Source organism: Danio rerio, chromosome 6, assembly GCF_052040795.2.
Source record: "Danio rerio strain M-AB ecotype USA chromosome 6, GRCz13ab, whole genome shotgun sequence".
NCBI classification, from domain to species: domain Eukaryota; kingdom Metazoa; phylum Chordata; class Actinopteri; order Cypriniformes; family Danionidae; genus Danio; species Danio rerio.
This window is the reverse complement of record NC_141026.1, coordinates 29,764,405-29,788,308: the sequence shown is the minus strand read 5'-3', so window position 1 is coordinate 29,788,308 and position 23,904 is coordinate 29,764,405. Positions and strand designations below refer to the sequence as shown.

Sequence of the window (23,904 nt, the reverse complement as noted above, 5' to 3'; positions counted from 1 at the left end):
TCTCATTTTGTGAGCTAACTATCAACAGTTGATCGCTCTTCTCCTTCTCCCCTGCTGGCCATGCCCACTCCTGTCCTTTGCTCGCGGAGCTTCACGCCCATTATGATGCATCTTTTGAAAAAATTCTGAGGTGGACCTAAACCGAAAGTGGGGGGTGTCATGGCCCTTTAAACTTGATAAATAATGCTGAGCAATCAAAGCAAACTTTAAGATGTGAATAACAACGTTATGGTAAACCTCAAACTCATAAACAAAAGAAGTTAGGTCTTCACTTAAACCGGACAAAGTCAACATGTTTTTCTGCCAAAGAATTTAAAATATGAATAGAAAACAAAAGGTGAAGAGAGCCTACGCTGTTTTTTTAAACAACTGACTTATATTGTTACTAGTACGCTTACATTTTTGTACTTATTATAATTATTACTATTTATATTATTAATGATTGGTAAAGTGCCATTTGGGCAATTTGTGAATTTCTTAAAAATATAATGTTTAATTATTATTATACGGTTTCAACGTTTTTATTTAACTTTTATTTAACTTTTTTAAAGATATTTAATATTTAACTACAATATTTATCAGCTGTATTGTGTTGTTTTATTAACGAAAGTTTAAAAATAAACATGTACGTTTATACGGATGCTTTATTAATTAGTATTTAATTAAGTTATAAGTTATTCCTTAATTTTTACATAAAAGGTAAATTAACTTAGGTAGGCTAACTTATTTGTTGATGGTACAAGAGGAACATTTTTGTTTATTATTTTCAAATAAATAGATAAATAAAATAACTTGCGAAAAGGATGCAATAAAAAAATGCAAGCTCTTAATCATTCCACATAATCTGATTCGTACATGCCTATATTGCGCCGACAAGAACAATCCCTAAAATAAAGTCTAGAGAGAGATTAATATCATTAATGAATGAATATTAGTTAATATTATTGATCAACACGAACTGCATTGAATGATAAGCGCCTTCACAATGTCGTGTCTACGATCTGTTCTGAAGAACAGATAATCCATGTTATCACTGTCTCCGAGCCAGGTTTTCATCAGTTTTTTTTCTTCTCACTACAAACAATAAAGTATCAGCGCCAGACCAGTGGTTTGAATTATATTTTATTCCTTATTTCTTTTTGTTTTATTTAAAAAAACATAAATATTTAAAGTTTTGTATTTCATTTTTTTTAAAGATTATCATTTAGCCTACCTGCAGCGCACATAAGAGGTTGATGCAGCAAATGCCCTTTACTCATGCACTATACCCATTTCATTTATGACACTGTAAACTTGACTTTGCAGGCTGAACAAAAGGCATTTTTAAGGTGTCCTAACTTGAGACTGCTGCTGCATATGGGATGTTTCTTATTACAACTTTTAGCGTTGTCAAAATGAAAGCATAATTAAAAGGGGTTTTGCATTTAATCAATTGTATAGCTTAGTTTTAGTAATAATGAATTTAATAAATTATAATATTAATTGTAATGCAGACTACTGAGCAGTGTCCAACAAAACATTTTTATTAGGTTACTTTAATAGACCTAATCCCTAACTGAAAAACGAATGTGAAAATGACAGGCAGTTGCATCTCTGCTAAAATTTATTTAACGACAAATTTCTTTCGCGTTTTTTTCCCTTTAGAGATCAAGAGAGTTGTATTTAAAGAATTAGTTAACTAAAACAAGAAATGAAGGTCCAGTTCTTTCCTGGTGAGTTTAGTGCGCCTCCGCATGCGTGTTTTAAAGGCTACTGGCGCACCCTGACCTGACGTGGGGACCAGATCTCTGCACTATAGGTTTAATTTCACAATTTTCATGATTTCATTGCATTTTCATATGGTAAAATATAAAAATGTATGTTCTGAATGAGAGGAGTGTTAGTGATTAAAGACAGAAAGAACTTTTGCTTTTGAGTGAACTTGTCACAGATTAATTTAGTATGATTGAAAACCACACCTCGCCCAGACCTCCGACCCCCGAGAAAAAAAAAAAAAAAAACACCACCACAGCAACACCGGTGGTTGTTGGTGACTTATCACCACGGTAGTAAAAAATTGCCACCATCACAGCCCTAAAGAGCAGCTCAATCTTTTATAGGTTTGCTGTATAAAAACATTACATTTTGAAATGCATATAAATATCGGCCTATACATATCGGGTCCATATCAACCAAGTCTGAAGAATTATCAGTGTCGGCCAAAAAAAATCCATATCCCTAAATAATATATTGGTAACATTCACTGTATTTTAATTTATTGGTTAATTATGATTTGTGGTCACAAGATTTCATCCAGAGATTTGTATATATACAAGTTTATCGCAACAAAAGGTCTGACAACACCAGATTCTATAAAATGTAAGAGGAGAATGTGAACAGGCTATCTTTGTCAACACGCAAAAAAGCTTTTGAAAAAACAAAACAAATTTAATTACTTTAACAATATTTGAAGAGTCATGCTGCATGATATTTGTCATGGGATAGAGCTTTTCCAAAGTTTATATATAAATCACAGTTTGAATGTTCTTGTTTTATCTTTAGTAAACTATGAATCTTTTATTTTGGCTGTTAAAGTCATGCAAAATTAAATTCAAACTCAAAGTGAGAAAACAAACCAGTTGTTGGGAACAACTTGGCTGAAAATTCTACCCATACCAAAAAAAAAGAGAAACCATGCTGCTTGTTCCACAACACCGTTGTGACTGGTTAGTGTAAATAAATAAATAAATAAATAAATAAATCAATTAAAAAAAAGAACTTGACTAACAATACCAGCTTAACACATGATATTAAGATTAATAATAAACTACAAAAACTTTAATATGAATGCATTTTCAAGTTTAATGCCTTGTGGTGAGTCACCGGACACTCGATTAAATGAGATCACCTCATACCACACTGAAGTGGGTGAACGCCTCTCATGTCCATTCTTGCTGTTTTTCTGAGCATCAGGATCAACCCCACACAAACACGCTGATTTAAATCAGCTACATCCACCTCCCTTTCATGTTGCCATGGATACTACTGATAAAGGCTGGGCCAGGCCAAATTCCTTAACCTCTTGAGGTCTCTCCTAATATGGAGTCGGAGGAGAAAGCCTACTAAAGACAAAGGCCTCCATCTCTAAGAGAAGAAACATTTTTTTGTAAGAGTAAGGATCTAATATTGACTTATTTGGTGAGCAGGGAACTCTACACAAGACAGTGGTTCTTCACACTAACATCAGATGAAGACTGCTCTGGAAAAACACTAAAGAGAAAAGGTCAGACAGGCCAACGCAAGAGCTGCTCTGCAGAGAATGATTCTCCAGGGTTTGTCTCACATGAACATGCAGCTCAGATCTTTGATCTAAGACAGAAACTCACTTGGCCAGTAAAAGTATACAAGAAATGGTAACAAAACTGAGCTGCTAGATTTCTCAGGCTGCTAAAGCAGTCAGTGACAAAGAATTGATGTCAAAAAACTAGTTGTGACTAAAGCAGACTACACGGTCTACTCATGTTGCCTCAATCTTGGTCATACAGTTGTGGTTAAACACACAAAACCAACTACAACCGACTGCAAACTAGCTTGTGTTCTGTGCCCGCGTGTAAAGAAATAACGGTCTATCAAAGGTGTCAAATCCAGTTCCTGAAGGGCTGCAGCTCTGCACAGTTTAGTCAGAACCCTAATTGAACACACTTGATCAACTAGTCGAATCCTGCAGTTTTGTCTAAAAACCTACAGGTAAGTGTGTTGAAGCAGGATTGGAACTAAACTGTGCAGAGCTGTGGCCCTGCAGGAACTGGATTAGACACCTGTGGTCTGCAGATATACAAGCAAGCAAAGTGGCACTTGCATATTAATCTGAATATCCATAATGTTGATCACTTTCTTCATTCAATATGAAATTATGAATATTAAATTATTTGCTTATTGAAATGCTTTGGTAAGATGACAGCATAAATTCAGCCTTGTTTCCATTACATTCTTGCCCACCTTCATTGCTTTTGTTTATATTCCTGTGCACGGAGTAGTTTGTGAACTATACATCCAATCAGAGCAATCATAAGTGTCACTTACACCAACAGCCCTGACACAGATTCAACATGCTGAATGAGGTAAACTACAATTGATATGGGGATGGTTAGACCACACGTGTGGAAAACATGGCAAAAAACTAGCCTAACAAACTGACCGTCAACTTGGTGTCATAGCAGCAGAACTTCAGTTACGAGTTCAGACCCTCTTTATATTTCTGACTACTGCCCTTCCAAAAAAATAAAAAATAAATTCATGAATCATTATGAATCAGCCACTTCTTTATTTATTAATTTTTTACCCAAAATCATTCATTTACTGATCTGATAGATTTTATTATTATCTTTTTAATACACACATCTGACGTTCTTGGAATTCTTGTATGTTTCCAATTTTGCCAATTGCTTTTGTTGAAAGCATATTAACTGTAAACCAAAAATAAGACAAGCTATGATATATCTTTGTTATTTACAGTGTCAAAACCATAAAGCTTTAGGTTTCAGTGGTCTTGCAAGCATTGAAGGCATAGAACTATTACGACAACTGAACCACATGCGGGAAATCACCCCCATGTCTAATGTGACCCACTGGGAAGATTAATTGACCATCCCTGCTATCTGCCATTTCTGCAATGTTTCATTAACAATAAAATCATTTATTACTTGATTAACAAAAATAATTGTCATCATAGTAGTCAAATTGCCTGTATGCCTTAATGAAATGTAGTTATCTAACTTTTTCTAATTTTTCGACTTTTACAAGATGTACAATAAGTGTTTGGTGTCTCCAGAATGTGTATGTTTAGATGTCCATTATGCAGCTGTATAAAATCAACCTGCTTTAAATGTCGACAAACCAGGACTTCTGTTAAGTGATTGAAGTGTCCTCATTTATAGTTGTGCCAACACTATGCAGCTGTGCTGATTCCAGCAGTTATGAATTGCATAGTGTCTTTTCTTCATTACGATCATGACCAGCCTTCACCGCCGTGACTGAAGCTCTGCACAAGACTTTTGGCCAGCGGAAAATTAAAATGGTCGTGCTGAACTGAGTCTGGTTCTCTCAAGGTTTTTTTTCTTCACTCCCAACAGGTGAAGTTTTTTTTCCCTTTTTTCCCACTGTCGCCACTGGCTCGCATGGTTCAGGATTGATAGAGCTACGCATCGATGAATTTGCTCTTCAGTGTATGAACTCTCAGTAATGAATAAATCACACTGAACTGAGCTAAACTGAACTGAACTGAACTTAAACACTACAAACTGAACTACACTGTTCCAGTTACTATGACCATTTATGTGAAGCTGCTTTGACACAATCTACATTGTAAAAGCGCTATACAAATAAAGCTGAATTGAATTGAATCATGACCTGTTTTTAAACATTTTGAACTTGAATAACTCCTCCTTGAGGTGCAGCTGATCATGAAGAGTTGGAACAGACCTTATAGGATTAAAAGTTTCTTTACAAATCCTGTCTTGTGGACATGGTTGTATGTGTTACTATGGAGACATGTTAAAACGCTCCAATCAATTTGGTGGGTGAGGGAAACTACACTTCTACATCATATTGCAGCGGGCCTCAAAATTGCTATGGTGTGGATCCTATTTTAAGGTCAGGAAATGTAAAAAAAAATAATAAAATACATGTTTTTTATTCTCCAATATGATTGTGGACACAGTGTACACACAGGTCTGTCCAAACACTAAAATTGGTTTAATTTTAAATGATTTTGCATGATAGGAGCCCTTTAAAAAAGCAGCAGCCATCTGTCTGTTATATCTATTTGAGGTGTTTCTACTTACTTTACAGGAGAAAAGGGTTTCATCGGGTGCAAGTTTACATCGTGAATCAGAGTGGATGTGTTTCACGACCTAAACGTTCCATGAATTGCTATACACTGTGCAAGGCCATCTAATGATCCCCAAAATAACTTAGACACAAGAGGGCTGACGCTGTCTGTTAGATATGGAGAGCTGGATAGTTGACATTTTTCATCCATGTGGTGCTGAGATTCAGATGGAGAGAGTGAACGTTCTCTCTTTTGTCTATAACAGCGTGAGGCTGGGTGAACGGTGCAGTGATGACACAGTAGAAGCCATAGATCCTTACAAGGGAGAAATATTCAATTACAGCAAACAAGGCTTTTTGATGAACATTTACCTCACCGAAAAAGTATATAGGGCTTACATTCTAGGGCTTATATGTCCTCTGTCATTGCATTTCTAATTCCTTGAGATGGCAGCACTTTACATATCTGTCAACATTTCTTACCTCCTCAATATCTTCAACAAACACTTAAAAGTTTTGAAATTAAATTACAGACATACTTGTTATGAATTAAATTATATCCTTTATGCATCATGTGACTGCCAAGAGTCCAGAGTCATGAGAGTTGGGCTTGATTAAGAATACTAGATTATCCAGATAACCCAAATGGTGAGAGAATGTGATGGTGAGTCTGTGAGAGTGGATGAAATGTGCGATTTATTGTTAATATATATGTGCAACCTAAAACTACAATACACAATAGAGCAGGAAGAAAGAGCAAGCCAGAGTAGTGACAAAGCAGTAAAAAAAACTCCATCTATCAGAGAGTAACAGTTTGTTTGCTGCAGTCAAATATACAGTCTGAAAAATGTGCAGAAATGCCATCCTGGTCAGTATTAACATGAACACAGCTCACCTTATAACCTGTTCATAACAAACTTGTACCTACAATTCAACATCCAGATCTTTTTGACTAACTGCATCTCTCTGTTTAATGTTTATCGTCTTTTTTCATAATTATTTTGTGTTGTCACTTGTCACTTTTTGTGCACGTTAAGCTTCTGTTGGCAAAAAAAATCCTATAATAATCAATAAAATCAATAAAACTGATTCTGGTAGAATCAATAAAACTGATTCTGATTTTGAAGAAAAAAAACCCAGACAATTACAGTATATTAAAGTGAAAACTTTATTAAAGATTAAACTTTATCAGTGCACAAGGTCTTATAAGAGACAGCAGCAACTATTAATCAAACAGCACTCTTTGAAGAAGAGCTTACACCTAAATTAAACATTCCAAAAGTACTGTATGGTAGTGCTGCACGATTCTTGCTAAAATGAGAATCATGATTTTTATTTTTGCTTAAAATCAAGATCATGATTTTCTCACAATTCTGCAAATATTAATATGTAAAATAAGGATTAGTATGAGTACGCTATTATTACTGTTATGTCTCAATCATATAGTAAAACAACACTAATAATATTAGACCCATGTGTAGGTCTACTGTTGATTAAAATGCTAAATTTTGTATAGACTTTGAATGGTGGACTTTAAATGAACAGACTCCTGTTTGTTAATTCACAATAAAGTGATGACATTAAACAACTACTCTTAATTCTAAAGTTGAATTATTATGTTTGAGACATATTTCTGTCCTTTGCCATTGACAACATTATTACACCATTTTATCACTGGTAAAATGAGATGTTTTTCAATATCCGATTCCCTCTTGCATTATATTCAACACAGGCTAGAGTAGGGCTGCACGATTAATCGAAAAAAAGATCATGATCTCGATTCGACCCCCTAGGTGATCTTAATCCAGCATTTCTACGATTCTGCCAATCATAATTTCATGTTCAGGAGAGAAGCAAAGAGGCAGACGGACGCACAAGTCTTTGAATTGTTTTATATACGTTGCTCACCGATATGTACACCTCCAAATGGTGTTGAAAGAGTCACATACTGTTTTTATAAGGTATAATTCACCCAAAAATGTAATTTCTGTCTTCATGTAATGATGTATTCGCGACTGGGAAAATAACACATGAAGTGGACTGCTGACCATGAGCTGTTAACACAGAGAGGGCGGGCGCATGCCCTACTTAATGATAGACGCGCGCGCGTTTACTTTAGTGAACAGAACCTGCATAGTCTGTGAATAGCAGGTAATAAAGTTGTAAATAACATTCAGTTTGTGGCACAGAGTTATGGATTTGGAGCCGCACAGGAAGTATGAACAGCAATTGGCAGTAAAAATGAAACTGAAAGCGTGCACATCATTTAAATGATCATATAGTATTTTAGAGTTATGATTATGACAAGCATTAAATGTTTTTCTGTCATAGCGAACACAGAGTGTTGCATGAAAATAAACGTGACTGTGTCAGTATAACTACTGTAGCCTAAAAATGTTGAATATAATGCAGGGGAAAATCTGATAATGACAAATGTCTAATAATAATTAAATAAAATTATCTAATAATGTTGTCAATGACAAATGACAGGCATAGGTCTCAAACAAAACACTTCAACATCAGAATTATAAATAGTTGTATTCTGATGTAATTACTTTACTGTGCCTTATTTACCAGGACAAATTAAAAGTCTGTTTAGGTCCATTATTTAAAGTCTATTCAAAATTTAGCATTTTAACCAACAGTAGACCTACACATAATACTATTATTGCTGTTTTACTATATGTTAACAATACCAATAATAATAGCCTGCTCATATTACCCTTTATTTCACATCTACAGAATCGTGAGAAAATTGTGATCTTGATTTTAAAGGGCACATAGTTTACCCCTTTTTTTAAGATTTAATATTAATATTATGGTTCTTCTAAGTGTGCCAGTTTAGGTTCAGTTCAAAACACAGTTCAGATTTTTTTATTATAATGTGTTAAAAGTGTTATTTTGGGGGCGTGTACCTAGCTCACTATTTTAGGGGTGTGTTGCTTCATTAGTTTCGACTTTCGATGTAATGAGGGGGCGGAGCCAAGAGCTCCCTCGCTCTGTGTGTGTTTGGCAACAGACAGAGAGAAGCAAGCAACATGAGTGAGAGGACAAACATTCAGCCGTACATGTACGACTCGGACACAGACCAAGCAGAAGGTTCAAAATCATTTGCGTCTTTGTATAGTCCACACACACTGAATTAACTTTGACTGAGGCCCCGTTTACACTAGTGCGTTTTAGTTTTAAAACGGCGTTGTAGAATGAAAACGATCCACGTCCACACTCGCGTTTTACCCAGCGTTTCTGAACAGCTCTCCGTCCACACCAAAACGCTGAAAACGCACATCACGTGACCACACACACACTCTCGGGCAAGCGCTCCAGCATTTCTACCCAGATGAGAGCTCTGCTTGTCGGACTGCTCATCACGCATCTCCCGCTGGATCTAATCTCACTATATTTGCTAAACGTGATATTTCATTCATGTTGTTGTCTTTATCTAACGACATAGGCCAATTCCCTGACTTTGGTCATTGGAATCTATTAAGATACTTGTTCACGGGTAACATGTTTTGGTTAAGCGCAAAGATAAGTTAATGATTAATCCAGGTACATTGACTGATCGCTTGCCTTTATTTCCTACAATGTATAAACTTATTGTATGTTATACTTTTATAATTATCGATTATTAAAACTGATATTCAGCAAAAGAGAGGGTGCGTTTCCTATTTTCACTGAAATTGAAAGGAGGCAGTTGTTGTAGGCTCCGTTTTGTTATAAATATTCACACAGTGAAGATGACGCTCATAGATGCAGCACGGCGCCTCAACATTTCTGCTGTCTGTTAAGTTGCTAATATTAAAAAGAAAATAGGCAGTTCCTTAAATCATGTTTACGTTTTATTGTTGAGAAAGGGAAACAACGTAGCCAAGGTGATGTGAATGAAGTTATAAAGTACACTGTTTCCTTTGAAGATTTACCCGTGTCCTCGGTATGTTTTCCATATCAAACTGAGAAAGGGGAGACTGCAGCCTTGATCAAACTTGCGAAGTCTTAACTTACAAGAAGAGGATGCAAGACTGAACTGTGTGTGGGCTACCTAATATTGAGGAAAAGCCCCAATTAGATAGGCGAACGTTTGCAGCCCCGCCTCCGTTTTCAGATGTCTCCGTCTTTCCCCATCCACACTGAGACGAAGCAGCAGCGTTTTAGAATGAAAACGGCCTCTCCAGCGTTTTCAAAAAGCTCCGTTTTCTGCGCTCGAGAACTCCGGCGTAGTGTGGACGGATGGCGTAACCGTAGCAAAACTTATGCGTTTTCAAACTAAAACGCACTAGTGTAAACGGGGCCTGAGGCAGCGGATGCGCTGCTCAGAGCCGCGATACGGCACACGGGCGCTTCTGGTGTGCGACCTGCAGGCAAGTTCATTATTTTATTTCCAATGGAGGGATTCCCATGTGAGGCAACGCACTCACACTTTCCAATTGCACCTGGTTGAGATCACAGAGAGCTTCTGTGACCGCGAGAAATGCAAATGGCTGAAGTTTAACATAGACGCAATGAAAAAGTACACTAGTTTGCAAACCTACCTACAAACAAACTAAGTTACAAACAATAATTTCTATTACAGCGATCATGTGGTGAATGTCGATCTTGTGTTGAGCCCAATGAGCCTTACATCTAAAAATAGAGCAAAGGTGTTCCTTTAGTGACATAGCTTTCAATCACACGCTAAAAATGGCAAAAAAGCAAAAAAAAATTTAGCCAGAATCATGCAGCTCTAGGCTAGAGTAGTTATACTGACCCAGTAAACATTTATTTTCATGCTGAACACTCTGTGTTCACTACGAAAGAAAAAAAAAATCAAATGCTTGTCATAATCATTAATCATTAAATTATGTGTACACGCGTTTCACTTTCACTGCCGAGTGCGACTCATGTCATGGCGGCCATCACTTTGAGGAAAGAAAAAAAGAAAAAAAAAAACACATGTGCAAATCATATTTTCCGTGTGGCTCCCATACGATCGCTCTATGCATCAAACTGAACGTTATTTACAACTTTATTACCCGTTTTTCACAGCATATGCAGATTCTGTTCACTAAAGTAGACATCGATGGCAGGCACGCACGTGTCCTTTTGGTAGTAAACAAATGTGTGTCAGCTCATGTGTGATTTTGCGGGCCATGAATACATCCTTACATTAAGACAGAAATTGCATTTTTTGGATGTTGGGTCAAATTGAGATCGCAATCTTTTCTTTTCTTTTTATTGTGCAGCCCTACTGTATGGTAGGATAATTTTTTACATTTCTGACTATTCTGCTCCAGAGATTTTCCATTTTATTTTACCCAGATAATCTGCACAAAACAGAAACATGTAAAGCAAGTGTTAATACATGTTAATACAACTAGGCTAGGCGATATGGGCAAAATATCATATCCCGGTATTTTTAGGAGCAATGACGATAAACGATATATATCCAGTATTTTCCCATAAATGGTTACTTGAGAGTTAAAGCCTTTATTAAAACATTATTAAACATTTTTTGAGCAAAACGTAATTCAAACAAAGGGGTTTCCCTCTCTGTTTACAAATAAACAGCTGCACAAAAAAAAAAAAAAATTCCCCCAAAATTTTTGATAAATGAAATTCAATACAGGGTTTTCTTTATTTTTCATTTATGCAAGTGGGGCTCGCATGCAACCGAGAAGTGGTCTGTTTCACACAGAATGCGCATGTGTGGCCTCAAACTATATACATGGTTTCCGCTACATTCCTGCTTCCATGGCGGTGCATTACGCCAAAATTCATCCCGCCACGGCAACATTACAGCTTCTCACTCAAAACATTTTATTTTTTTAATAGCGGGTAATAGTCGCACCAAAACGTATTAAAGGGTAGGTGAATTATAATAGCGCAAACTTTTCTGTAACCGTAGTAGAGCTGTGCGTCATTTGTTTAACCCTTTAAGGTGACGTGCTGACTCACTGGCTGACAGGTGTGTGATGCGTGAGGCAAGCAAACACAACGTATAGCTGTTCCACTTTACTTCAAGAGTCAGGCCGCATTAATGCTACTCTGTTTGTCTTTTGGAGACATTCAAAAATATTCCTAACAAATCTAATAAATGCCGGAGACATTCTCGTTACATAACCGCACTAAATCGCACTTAGCAGCGTGAGATCTGCGCACTCTTGAAGCGGCTTATATTTGAGGGGGCGTGCAAGAAGTTGTGCACAAGCAGAGATTCACATGCTCGTAGGCTATTACAAAAATGCGATCAAGACTTCTAATACTGCGCTTATGACATTTGTCATTGAAATAACTCCACAGGTAGTTGGTAAATCGGTGTAAAAAAAGGCCTGCCGCCACAGCTGGAAAAAATCCTAGATGAAACACTGATATCGATATAAAAGATATTGGATAATACCGCATCGCATTGGGGAATCAAATCGATATATCCCCAGAACCCGACATACCACCCAATCCTAATACAACTTATGTTAAAAAAAAGATTAAGTCAAAGGTGAATATAGTGTTCTTTAAAGGTCCTATGTATGAACCGTTTGAAATATGCATTTTTATCCATGTTTGATGTAATCTCAACCAAAACATGAAAAGAGGGTGGGACACGGTAACTCATCCCCCTTTTAAAAAAAACGGTAACACTTTACAATAAGGTTCATTAGTTAATGCATTTACTAACATGAACTAATCATGAACAACACATGTACAGCATTTATTAATCATAATTGAACATTTACTAATGCATTATTAACATGCAAGGCCATGCTTGTTAACATTAGTTAATGCACCATGAGTTAACATTAACTAATAATGAACAACTGTATTTTCATTAACTAACGTTAACTAACATGAACAAATACAGTAGTAAATGTATTGTTCATTGTTTGTTCATGTTAGTAAATGCATTAATAAACATTTACTAATGAACCTTATTGTAAAGTGTGACCAAAAAAACTAATATCGTTTTGTTTCATCACTGCTCTTCCAGTGAAAGTGGTTGAGTGCATCAAATGAAAAACAAATGAGAAGGTCAGATACTAGAGGGCATTTGATTGGTCATGATTTGATGAGAAACTAAAGTATGAGAAGACATGAATAGAACCATTGATCCATTTAGGTGGACGTGACAAACTACAAGCTTTTCAAATCAGTTTTATATCTTCGAACTGCAAATTTTGTCACTGTTTTGGAGCACACTAGACATCCTTAAACTAACATCTAAAAAACTTTATTTTAATTTCATGTGATCTTTAACATTGCTGGTGCCACACTACAAGCCATTAACCCCCAAGCAAACTGAACAAAACTGATTCATACCATACTGTGGCTCCAATACCATGAACCAAACTGAACCACGGCATTGGTGTATCATTACACCACTAGAAGCCAGCAGATTTACTTCAATGCCATACAAAGTGAACTCCCAGATCCGAGAGAGCAGATTGTCATAAAAATGTAAACATGGACATCAAATATAATCATTTACAGCATTCTTGTTAAATTAGCAATCAGATCCTGTCACTATAGAACAAAAAAGAAGAGGTTACTTTCACTGACATGGCTCTCAAGAAGATGGAAAAAAGAAAGGGGAGGAGGACAGATTAAGATCTGCGAAAGAAATTACAGAACTCCAGAAAGCTCAGACAGAGAACGACAGGAAATGACAAGAGCCTAACCGAGAAAACAAACAAAAGCACAGAAAAAAAACAGTAGAGGTTGAAAAAGAAAGAGTACATACTATATACAAACTAGTAAGTCATTTCCAACTCCTAATCTCATATTTTTTTTTCCAAAACATGGCAAATGAAGTTTAGTTTCTACTCAGACACCAAAGAAAATTAATACGCATGCACACACGCAGGCACGCATCCACACATACACACAAACACACCAAATAGACCTACTAAAGATGGTGAATAAATCTCTGACAGTGCCAGCAAAAAAACTAAATGCTACATAAGTACACATGGTTTCCGCTACATTCATTCTTCCATGGCGGGGCAACACACCAAAATGCATCCCGCTTCTCATTCAAAACATTCAGCTATTTTTGTTGTTGTTTGTAATAGTGGGTTATAATTGTACCAAAACTTATTAAAAGGTAAGTGAATTATAACAGTGCAAACTTTTCTGTAGGCGTACTAGTGGTGTGCATTATTTGTTTAACCCTTTGAGGTTACGTGCTGACTGGCTGGCTGACTGACTGACAGGTGCATGATGCGTGAGGCCAGCAAACACAACATAGCTTTCAGTTAAGATGAACACAGTTTCCATAATATTACTTCGTTTATGGATAAAGGTCTATTGTTCTGCATACAATGACTTTATCTAACTGGAGTTTATAGCAGTTTCACTTTAATTCAGGAATCATTCATGCAGCTCTGTAGGTCTTTTGGAGACATTCATAAATATTCCTAGAAAATATAATAATTGTTGGAGACATACTCACAACATAAATGCGCTAAATTGCACTTCAGCAGCATTTTTTGAGAGCGCACAAGAAGATCTGCACTTGAGCAGTGTATATTTGAGAGAGTGTGCAAGAGGTTTTGTGCACGAGCAGAGGAAATCGGTGCGCAAGCAAAAAGATGTGCATGCTCGTATTGCATAAATGCGATCTCGACTTGTTTAATACTGCGCTCACGACATTTCTCCATTTGTCATTGAAATAATGCCATAGGTAGTCTGCCACCACAGCGGGAAAAAAATCCTAGAGGAAACACTGGTACACCATACCAAACACAGGGATAGAATCAGCAAACAATAATATTTTATATGCCTTGATCAAGTTACAAGTATTTTCAATTTTATTCATTTGTTTTTGGTAACATTTCAACAAAAACCTTTTAATTGTTGGCATGCAAGTATGAATAATGATTATGATATAAACAGAGATACAATAGATCATAAGACTCACTCGCTGTCTAAATCACATTATAGCTTATGAGTCATAGGTTGGATCCTTTTTCAGAAAATGCAAAAAATGGGCCAAAACCTACATAGATATACAAGCATTGCTTTGGATGCAGAAAATGAACTGAAACAAATTAGTAAAAGCACAAATAAACACAACTGGATACCTGCAAATTAAGATACAAATTAAATTAGGGGGTGTTTTCAGGTAGGTCTTATCAAGTAGGTCCTACGAAAAAAAATGTAATTAAAAAAATGCATGTCGGGTGTGCATTAGTCATTGTGAGGAAGACATATTAACAGGCACCAGAATGTTCACATTACATTAAATTGGAATGATTATGTCTTTTTTTAACGTTTTTCTTTACCACCAAGGATCAGTATGCTTTTATATTTAGTTTCACTGAAACTTGTCAAGAAACAAAATGACTACCCTGTCTAAATTAACATGATTAATCTGAAGGGGTTTATGCGTAAATATTTCTAACCCAAATGAATAATTTGATAAGGTTTGACCCAAGCTTTCTGCAGTCATGATTGCAGTCACATCATTGTGTGATGGATAATATATGATGGATCAAGACAAAGTGTGTGTGCTGAATGCAAAGTATTATTATAAAAAAAAGTAAAGTTTGAATTAAACAAAAGTGATGTAAAATTATTGTAGTGAGAAACTGTCTTTCTACTGACGCACAGCAAGTTGTAAGTAGCATTTTCGCTTAAACATATTTTTGCACATGTAAGCAAAACACCTGTTTAGCAGAGCTTGCCAAAGAACACTGGTTGAATGCAGAGGCCTGTTAACAAAACAACAACAACAACTGCAAAGCGAACTCAATCCATCACTAAATGGATCATCGCAGACTGCAGACTCAGCATCAACATTGTTCAGGATCATGCCGTCGAGAGAACTATATTGTTACAAGAATACATCAACTGTACAATATAGAAAAAGCTAAAAAAAAAATAAATAATAAAAAAAAAAAACAAGAAAGTGAGTTTGCAGAAGGACCTACCGCTGGGCTTAATGGAGACCACTTGGGTTTATGAGAATAGTCACCATGTCTGAAATTCTGACGTCATTTTGTGTGCATTTGTCCATACAAGCCCAAGACGACATGAAAAACTTAATTCGACACTGGCACGCTGCAGATGCAGGACTGAGTGCACTTTTTATGTATAGAGTAAAGAATTTAACTCTTTTTCACATCTTCTTGCAGATTAACTGAAATTTTGTGATGATTAAATGACTGCTAACTTTGCAATAACCAATATCCTGAACCATGGTATGTGATCTAAAAGGATCTGGATATGTCACACTTTTAGGTGCCATTAACAATAGTGCATTTTAGCTTTAAAGCAACATTTTAGAATGAGAAAACTCCTTGCCCAGACTAGCAGTTTTATTGAGTTTCAGAAAATCTCAGTCCACAGTATTAAGGTTAGTGCAAACTGAATCAGAAATTTGTCCGTAATTTTTTTTGCACATTAAAAAATAAATTCAACCTCACGTTGTGTGAATAGCATTGACACACTGCCTGCGAAACTTTTGTCCATCATAAAAGAATTTGCACCGGGTTTGATTTTTTGCATCCGAAAAAGCACTTTAAGCTTTGTTTTTACAGTTCAGAGCCACCGCACAAGTGAAAAGCTAACTACAGAATGCCGTCATTTGAGCTACAGATAACTTCATGACAAACACACAGTGCATAAAATAAAGACAGAATGTGGCGATCAGTTGAGAAACCCTATGCTGGATTCAGTTACTGGCGCACCTCTCCCCTGCAGCTGCTTGGTGTGTGTGTGTGTGTGTATATGTGTCATTTCATTTGACATACTGCTCATAGACATTATAATAAAAAGCATAGTCTGCTTTCAGTCCATTGCACTTCCACTGATTTTCTGAAATAAACTTAGCATTTCAGGACAATCATAGTGCAGCTCCTTGATAATGAGCTGAACTCTCCATCCTCTATACAATATTGGATGATCGCAATATGCAGCCTATTTCTATTTTTCTACTTTGGAGTAGAAAACTGCTTGAATTGATGATGAATTGAATTGAAATGTTTTGCGTATTTTTGCAATGGATTAATTTTTATGCATCAAAATTTCTGCATAAAAATATGAAAAAATGCATATGAAATTTCAGACTTCAGTGTGCAAAGACGTTTAAACTAAAATGCATGGAGCTTGGAGCATGGATTCAAAATTCACGTTTGCATTTCAGTCTGTCTACACTAAAACAAATCACATTTACAAACTAAAATGGGGTCTTCAGCATTTTCAAGACACTTTTACTAATATGTACACTTCTGGAATTCATATGTACACTTCAGATACTAGTATGCTTCAGGTACTAATATGGATATTAGGTACAAATATGTAAATAAAAAAAAATTACTGCCCAGCAGCATTTTCATATAGATTCATATTTTACCAATCAAATAGTGCTAACTCCAGAAATCACAGATGTTACATCCACAACAGTATATCTGCGGAAGACGATAGGAATTTTAAGCTATGCCACAAGTTTGTACATTCATTTCACCAAAATAAATTCAGCTCTAAAGACAAAACTGAAATCTACATTCATTTCAAGCACCAAAATAAAACCTCTGCATAACCACCACAACCATGAACTTATAAGTCAAGAAATCCTGTGAGTCACAAAACAGGATCTCTGAACCACATCAGAGGTAATCAGACTCCTGTGCGCAACAGCAGACACCTGATTCTCTAATGCACTGGCAGAGAAAAACTATAAGCGGCTGATATCCCTGTGATTAATACATTCAGGGGCTTCTTCTACTTACAATGGCCCCTCAGTATACTTCAGCATATCAAGGTGCTTTTGATTCCAAAATAATGCAAAAAATCATGTTAACATATAAAAGATACATTCTTGCAATACTATGCAACAGAACATTACTTGATATGTCCTTCAGGTGTATTCAGAATAAATGTAATCCGAGTAGGTTTCAGGATCTCAGAATGCACTCAGAGAAAAAAAAAATTGACACAGCAAGAAGGACAGCTAAGGGCAAGTGACATTATGAGATGCACTTTTTTTTTATGAACAGCACATCTCCAGTCCACTTTCCCCTTAAATTTTTATAAAAAGCTCCATTCAACCAAAGACAAATGGCAGAGAACCCTGCATAAAACTACAAGCGACAACAAGCTAATGTGAATAATCTGATATGATCATCAAAGAGTGCAAAATCCTACCATAAAGTTCATCAATCATCACAGAGGAGAGAAGAAATGCAGTGAGCCAGAAAGAAGCTCCCATATCCAGGAGTTCTGTTCTCAAAGCCAGTCGTGACAAAAAATATGCAGGTCAGCTTTACGGAGGATAAAAGAGGTATGAGACTGGAGGGAGGACAATCATATTTCAAACCTGTTCACATTTCAGAAAAGCTCAAATAAACCCACTCAGCGCCATCGCATTTGGATTCTTCAGCGGGCACCAGTTCTGGTTGTTTAATTAATTATAGAAAATATTACTTGCAGTAAACCTTTTTTTAGCAATATATTGGAATTACTGAAATATTGAAAATGTGCACATCATAATATTTGCAATAAATGAGTGATTTAATACAAATACATCTGTCTGCCAACGATTGGCACACCCTGGCCCTGATTACATGTGGTATTCCGATCACAAGTGAACAACGCCAAGGACAGAAGCGAACAGGTTGTTAAGCCTTTTGAGATAGTCCACATCCAAAAAAAGATTTTAATAATTTATTTCACACGGCAACATTCAAGGATGCGATTTAGGGCTCAAAAACATGGTGATTTTGCATATTCTGGGCGATTGGTATTTTTGCCTGATAAATTCCTGATCCTTTGTCTATTTTTTTTTACCTAATTTAATTAATTTAAATTTATTTCAATGTTCTAAAATATTTTTAAATGAATTTTATAAAAACTACAGCACAAATACATGTTGTAAGACATAATACCATGTCCTAGGGCTGCAAATTATTGGAAAAATATAACATTGCGATTAGGGGTGTAACGATTTATCGTTGTACGATTTATTGCGATGCAAAAATGTCACAATATGCATCGTGGCGTTATGACGATTTGATTACGATATGACGTACGTTTTCTCTTATTAGTTGAGCTGTTTGCACGTAGGGTTGTAACGGTATGAGTTTTTCACGGTATGATAATCGTCTAAAACAATACCACGGTTTGACGGTTTTGCGGTATACGGTATGTTACAAATGTTACAAAATAATAGAACAGTGAAGCAAATTTGACTTTTTACAAATAATATATTTTTAGTTACTATAAACAACACCACTCACAATGAACAAATAAAAATAAGAAAATAATAAATAATGTGTCAAAGTCCAAATAAAGTCCAAATAAACATGGTGCAAATCCTCAGTAAAAAATAGATATAAATATTTACTATACTATAAATAGTTACATAACGAAACTAGATTCAATATGGAACATCCTTAGGTTCTATGTGCCAGCATGGATTTGGATGTGGTTGTATGCAATGCAGACAAACAGCTGCATCTTCATTTGCGTCTTTTGAAAACAGCAAGAGCAGCAGTTCGCCTTTGCTGTGTCACTGTTTTGTCATGTTTCTGTGCTGCTGTGCATGCAAAAGTACTTAGTATGAGAATTATTTCATGCAAAACTTTTTTTTTTGCGTTTTATTTAGCCGCGCATAAATGTATGCCTATCTCTCATTTCGTGTTGTTCAAAAAGCTTGGTCCACAAACAAAAGCGAAACCTATGCTTATTGGTTGTGATATAGCGAGTTTGAACCAATCTGGGCATGGAGGAGGGACAATGCATCAATGTATCATGTCTGATTTGTCCGGAGACACAGTGACGAGCGTTTCTTTGTCAAATCAGCGTTGTCAAATGTTGATGACGTAACCGCACTGATTCCGGAGCCTCTGAAAGTCCGCGAATGTTATGTGATACGGCACTGGAAAGCTGAGATTCTCTTCTTTATGCCAATCTTTGAATTGTATGAATCGGATCAGCGGATCAAAAGTTATTAAACATTTAAGAGCAATACTTATTTTTAGCCGCGGGCGGCTGTCTCGGTCTTTAAGGGTTAAAACCGTTGATATGCAATTGTTCATGGTATGATAATCGTGCACGTTCAAATCGTGGTAAACCGTCATACCGGTATATTGTTACAACCCTATTTGCACGTGATCTACGTTCCACCTGCTGTCGGACGTGAGCTCAGATTGCAGCAGCAGTAATGTTAGCAGACCAAGATGAGTGGAGCTGAAATAGAGGATGGCCCATCCTCTCAATATCAGACGTCTGGCAACATTTCGGTTGTACAGTCATTGCTTTAGACTCGTCCGCTTTTTGACACGCATGCTGGGTCAAACATCCTAAGTTTTAAAGTCTTCACAGTGATTTAAATACTTTGCACAGCGACAGGGATACCTCCTAATGGTGTTGAAAGAGTCACATACTGTATTTATAAGGTACAATTCACCCTAAAATATCATTCTGTCTTCATATAATGTTCTCGCCGCAAAATCACACATGACGTGAGCTGACCGTGAGCTGTTACTACAGAGGGCGGACTTTGATAGACGCGCGCGTATGGCAAGCCGTTTTAGCATTTAAACCTTTGTTCTGACTATCCATAAATATATTTTGAGATATCTCTAATTATATTTTGACTAGTCATAATTATAATTCGACTAGTCAGAACGACAATTAGAGATATCTGCAATTACAATCGTACTAGTACGAAATCAGATTGGAGATATCTGCAAATATATTATAATATGACTAGTCATATTCCTCTATTGACTTCCATTAAAAAATATTTGTAGATATATCTAAATGAGTTTTGACTAGTCACAATTGTAATTAGAGATATCTCTAAATGAATTTAATTAAATATGAATTAAATACCTGGAAATGTGGATTTTTTTTTTTTTTTTGCACACACAAAAAACGCAAGTGACCAAGCAAAGCCTTAAGCTCTTACTGTTAAATTCAATTGAATAGAAAGCTTATTTTTTTGCACCTTTACTTAAATTGTTCCTTACTTTTGTCTCTGTCATTTCAATAATATTTTTAAGAAGTTTTTTAATTGTTTTATTTTCCAGAGACAGGCCTGTTTAATTTATTTTCTTAAAGAAGGTTCAGTTTAACAAGTTGAAACAAAAGAAATACATAAAAAATAGTTTACTTGGTAAAATTTGCATTTCAGTTTAATTTTCTATTTTTATTCCAAATATCGTGATACATATCGAATCGTGAACATTATATCATGATACACATCGTATCGTGAGCTGAGTGTATCGTTACACCCCTAATTGCGATAGTTGTTTTTTCTGCAATATTGAGATATGAATACAATTTTACCAAATAGCTTGAACAGCTATTTTTGGGAAAATTTCATTTTAACTGGCTTATGATTATTCTGGTTGTGAATCATGTAGGGTGGGGTGATTAATCGAAAAGTAATAGAAATCAACATTCAGAACCTATAATCACTAAAATTTTTCCAGGTCAATTTTTTCAGTTACTTTCTCTACAAGTCACGTGACCCTGCTCTGTTAAGCCTTTATTTATATGGCCACTTTGCAGCCATGATGATTGGAAGCTATACCAAGAGCTATAGAATGAATATAGAATGCACAGTCATAGATCTTCAAATCACATGCAGATGACAAACTTTCATATGGTTAAATTCTACAAATCTCTCTTTTTTTTTTAATTATGGCTTTTGCGCTAATATAATACCAACATATAAACTAAACATTGCACATTTTGATGCTGAAATATATTGTGCAACAATTTGTGCCTACAGTGTCTGGATGTAATAAGTGTTGATCGGGAATAAACTAAATACAATATCAGTTGTCTATCATTTCATTAGTCAGTGCATAAAGTGCATTGATAAAACATTATCATTTGACCAGAACAGGTGGTTTTATATGATCTTTATTTTTTGTAAATTATTAAAATTGCACTGGCTTTGCAGTATTAAGATCAGAAAAGTGCAATACCTCCCCACAGACTCTGCTTCATCAGAAAAGTGGTTGAAAGTGGACAAAAGGAAGATGTAATGTGCATCTTTTGACCACTTGTGATCAGATCGACAAAAACGTATCTTAGGAGCAAACAGTGTCCCTAAAAAACTTTTAGCACATCAGAAAATGCATCTCTGAAATCAAGCAGAGTATACATGATATTTTATGTCCAAATGATCTGTAACGGTTTTAGTATAGATGCTGTAATACAAAAGTGCAATCCAGCCATGTTAAGAAAGCACTAAGACAGCAATGTAGTAATACCTCCACTCAGTTTCATGTGTTTTTAAATTTTAGTATGTTATTGACATTTTCAGGTTGATAAAAAGCAAAGTGGTGGTAGTATTTACTTTTACTTATTTGCGTTTGTTTACATTGTTAAAATATCTTGTTTTGTTTTATGCAACAGTAAAAGTTGTAGTGATGTTTCCTTTTCCTTGAAATAACACAAACATAGGTTGGATATAATTTCTTTAAAATATATATCGCATATCACATTATTTATGGATATAATTTCTTTAAAATATATATCGCATATCACATTATTTATGGATATAATTTCTTTAAAATATATATCGCATATCACATTATTTATGGATATAATTTCTTTAAAATATATATCGCATATCACATTATTTATGATCTTATTTTCTAAACATAATATGTTCGGCATTTAATTGGCATTGAATTTTAGTGGTTTCTTCAGTAAAACATGACAAAAAGTATGATACGAGGTATTATTTAGCTTAGAAAAAATAATAAAACTGGACACATTCTAACATTTATTGGATTAAAATTCAAAGCTTTTTTTGGCATTAGACATTAAAAATACACACATGGATAAAAACGCCAAATGTTACCGCCAAACATCTCAAACATTTGGCAAAACTAAAGCCGTTACAAATTCAAAGCATTCAAATGTAAAAGGTTTAAGTGGAGCAGCCTGATTTGAAACATTATATTCCATATGGAAACATTCAGAGTTCAAACAAAATGCTCCAACATTTGCATCACATTATATAAATGCCATATATAATTTCTGTTTTATTTTCAGTCTGCTAGAAATTGCTCTTAATTTAGGCTGAAAGGGTAGGCCCTCAAAACAAGTTCAAACCAAGCTGCTCCAAAATGCCCTCATCTCTGATTCCTCTTTCCAGCAGGAAATTGACACTTCAACCCCCAACCCTTTCATTAACTACGCTGTGACATTAGCAATGATAATGAATGTTTATAGGCCCGGTCACAAATACCCAGCAATTAACAACAACCAATGAATCAAAAACCTACACTGAATACAAACATAGCAAGTGTGTCAGGAAAGTTTCACCTTAAAGTGCATAAATTGATTCATTTACTCATTATTACAACACTTCATGTGGTCAATCATAGAAAGAGGACTTCAAATATTCTTCATAAACTGAATGTTCACATTTAAGTAGAAACATTAAGCTATAAACAACCACACACAGTCAAACTGCAAAATGTCAGACACATATAGTCATGTGTTTTCCATTATGACACATGGACACTATCATATTATACACAGTCATTTCTAAGGCCTTGGTGAAAACCTATTGTACACAATTTACCGCATGCCTTCTATGATTGATCATTAACTTTAGATGAAAAGTCCTATAAATATGACTCTAGAAATGAATAAAGATAGAGGCAGATGTGTTTTTGATGTCAAATCTTCAATATGTTAAATCATGTAAACTTGCTAATGACTTTGGTTTTGTTTTAAGTATTATAACCATTCAAGGTGAACATTCAATGAACTGATGCAAGCATCTTTTGGTTAGCTTGGTTATAATTGTTCTAAAAATAGTTTAATACCTTCAGTTTTGAGAAACCGAGTGTCAGTAACTAGTTTTGCATTGAGTTGTTTTGTTTTTTATATATACACATTTTAATATGAAAAAAGTTTAAAAAAATAGTTCTATAACATGAGAGACAACCATAAAATAGTAGTAAATGTTTTAGTTATACTGATATATACAACTCACAGTTAAATTCATTATTTTTAAACAACATCAACAGCACAAAAAAGGCCTGTTTTTGTTGTTTTTCTCGGTTTGTGCCTCTGAATTATATAACTTATTAGAATGTGTTTTATGTTTTGACTAAACATTTAAACTACCTTTAATATTTGGACCAAAAA

General features: G+C 35.4%; 1 protein-coding gene and 1 long non-coding RNA gene across 3 annotated transcripts in view; both read right to left on the bottom strand.

Moving 5' to 3' along the window:
• ryk (receptor like tyrosine kinase) overlaps positions 1 to 23,904 on the bottom strand; it is a 96,630-nt gene that overhangs the window by 71,495 nt on the left and 1,231 nt on the right.
• LOC141386286 (uncharacterized) lies at positions 1,133 to 5,400 on the bottom strand. Its single transcript, XR_015493738.1, has 2 exons — positions 3,798 to 5,400; positions 1,133 to 3,638 (listed from the first exon to the last, which is right to left on the bottom strand). It is a non-coding gene; the product is annotated as an uncharacterized LOC141386286 (long non-coding RNA).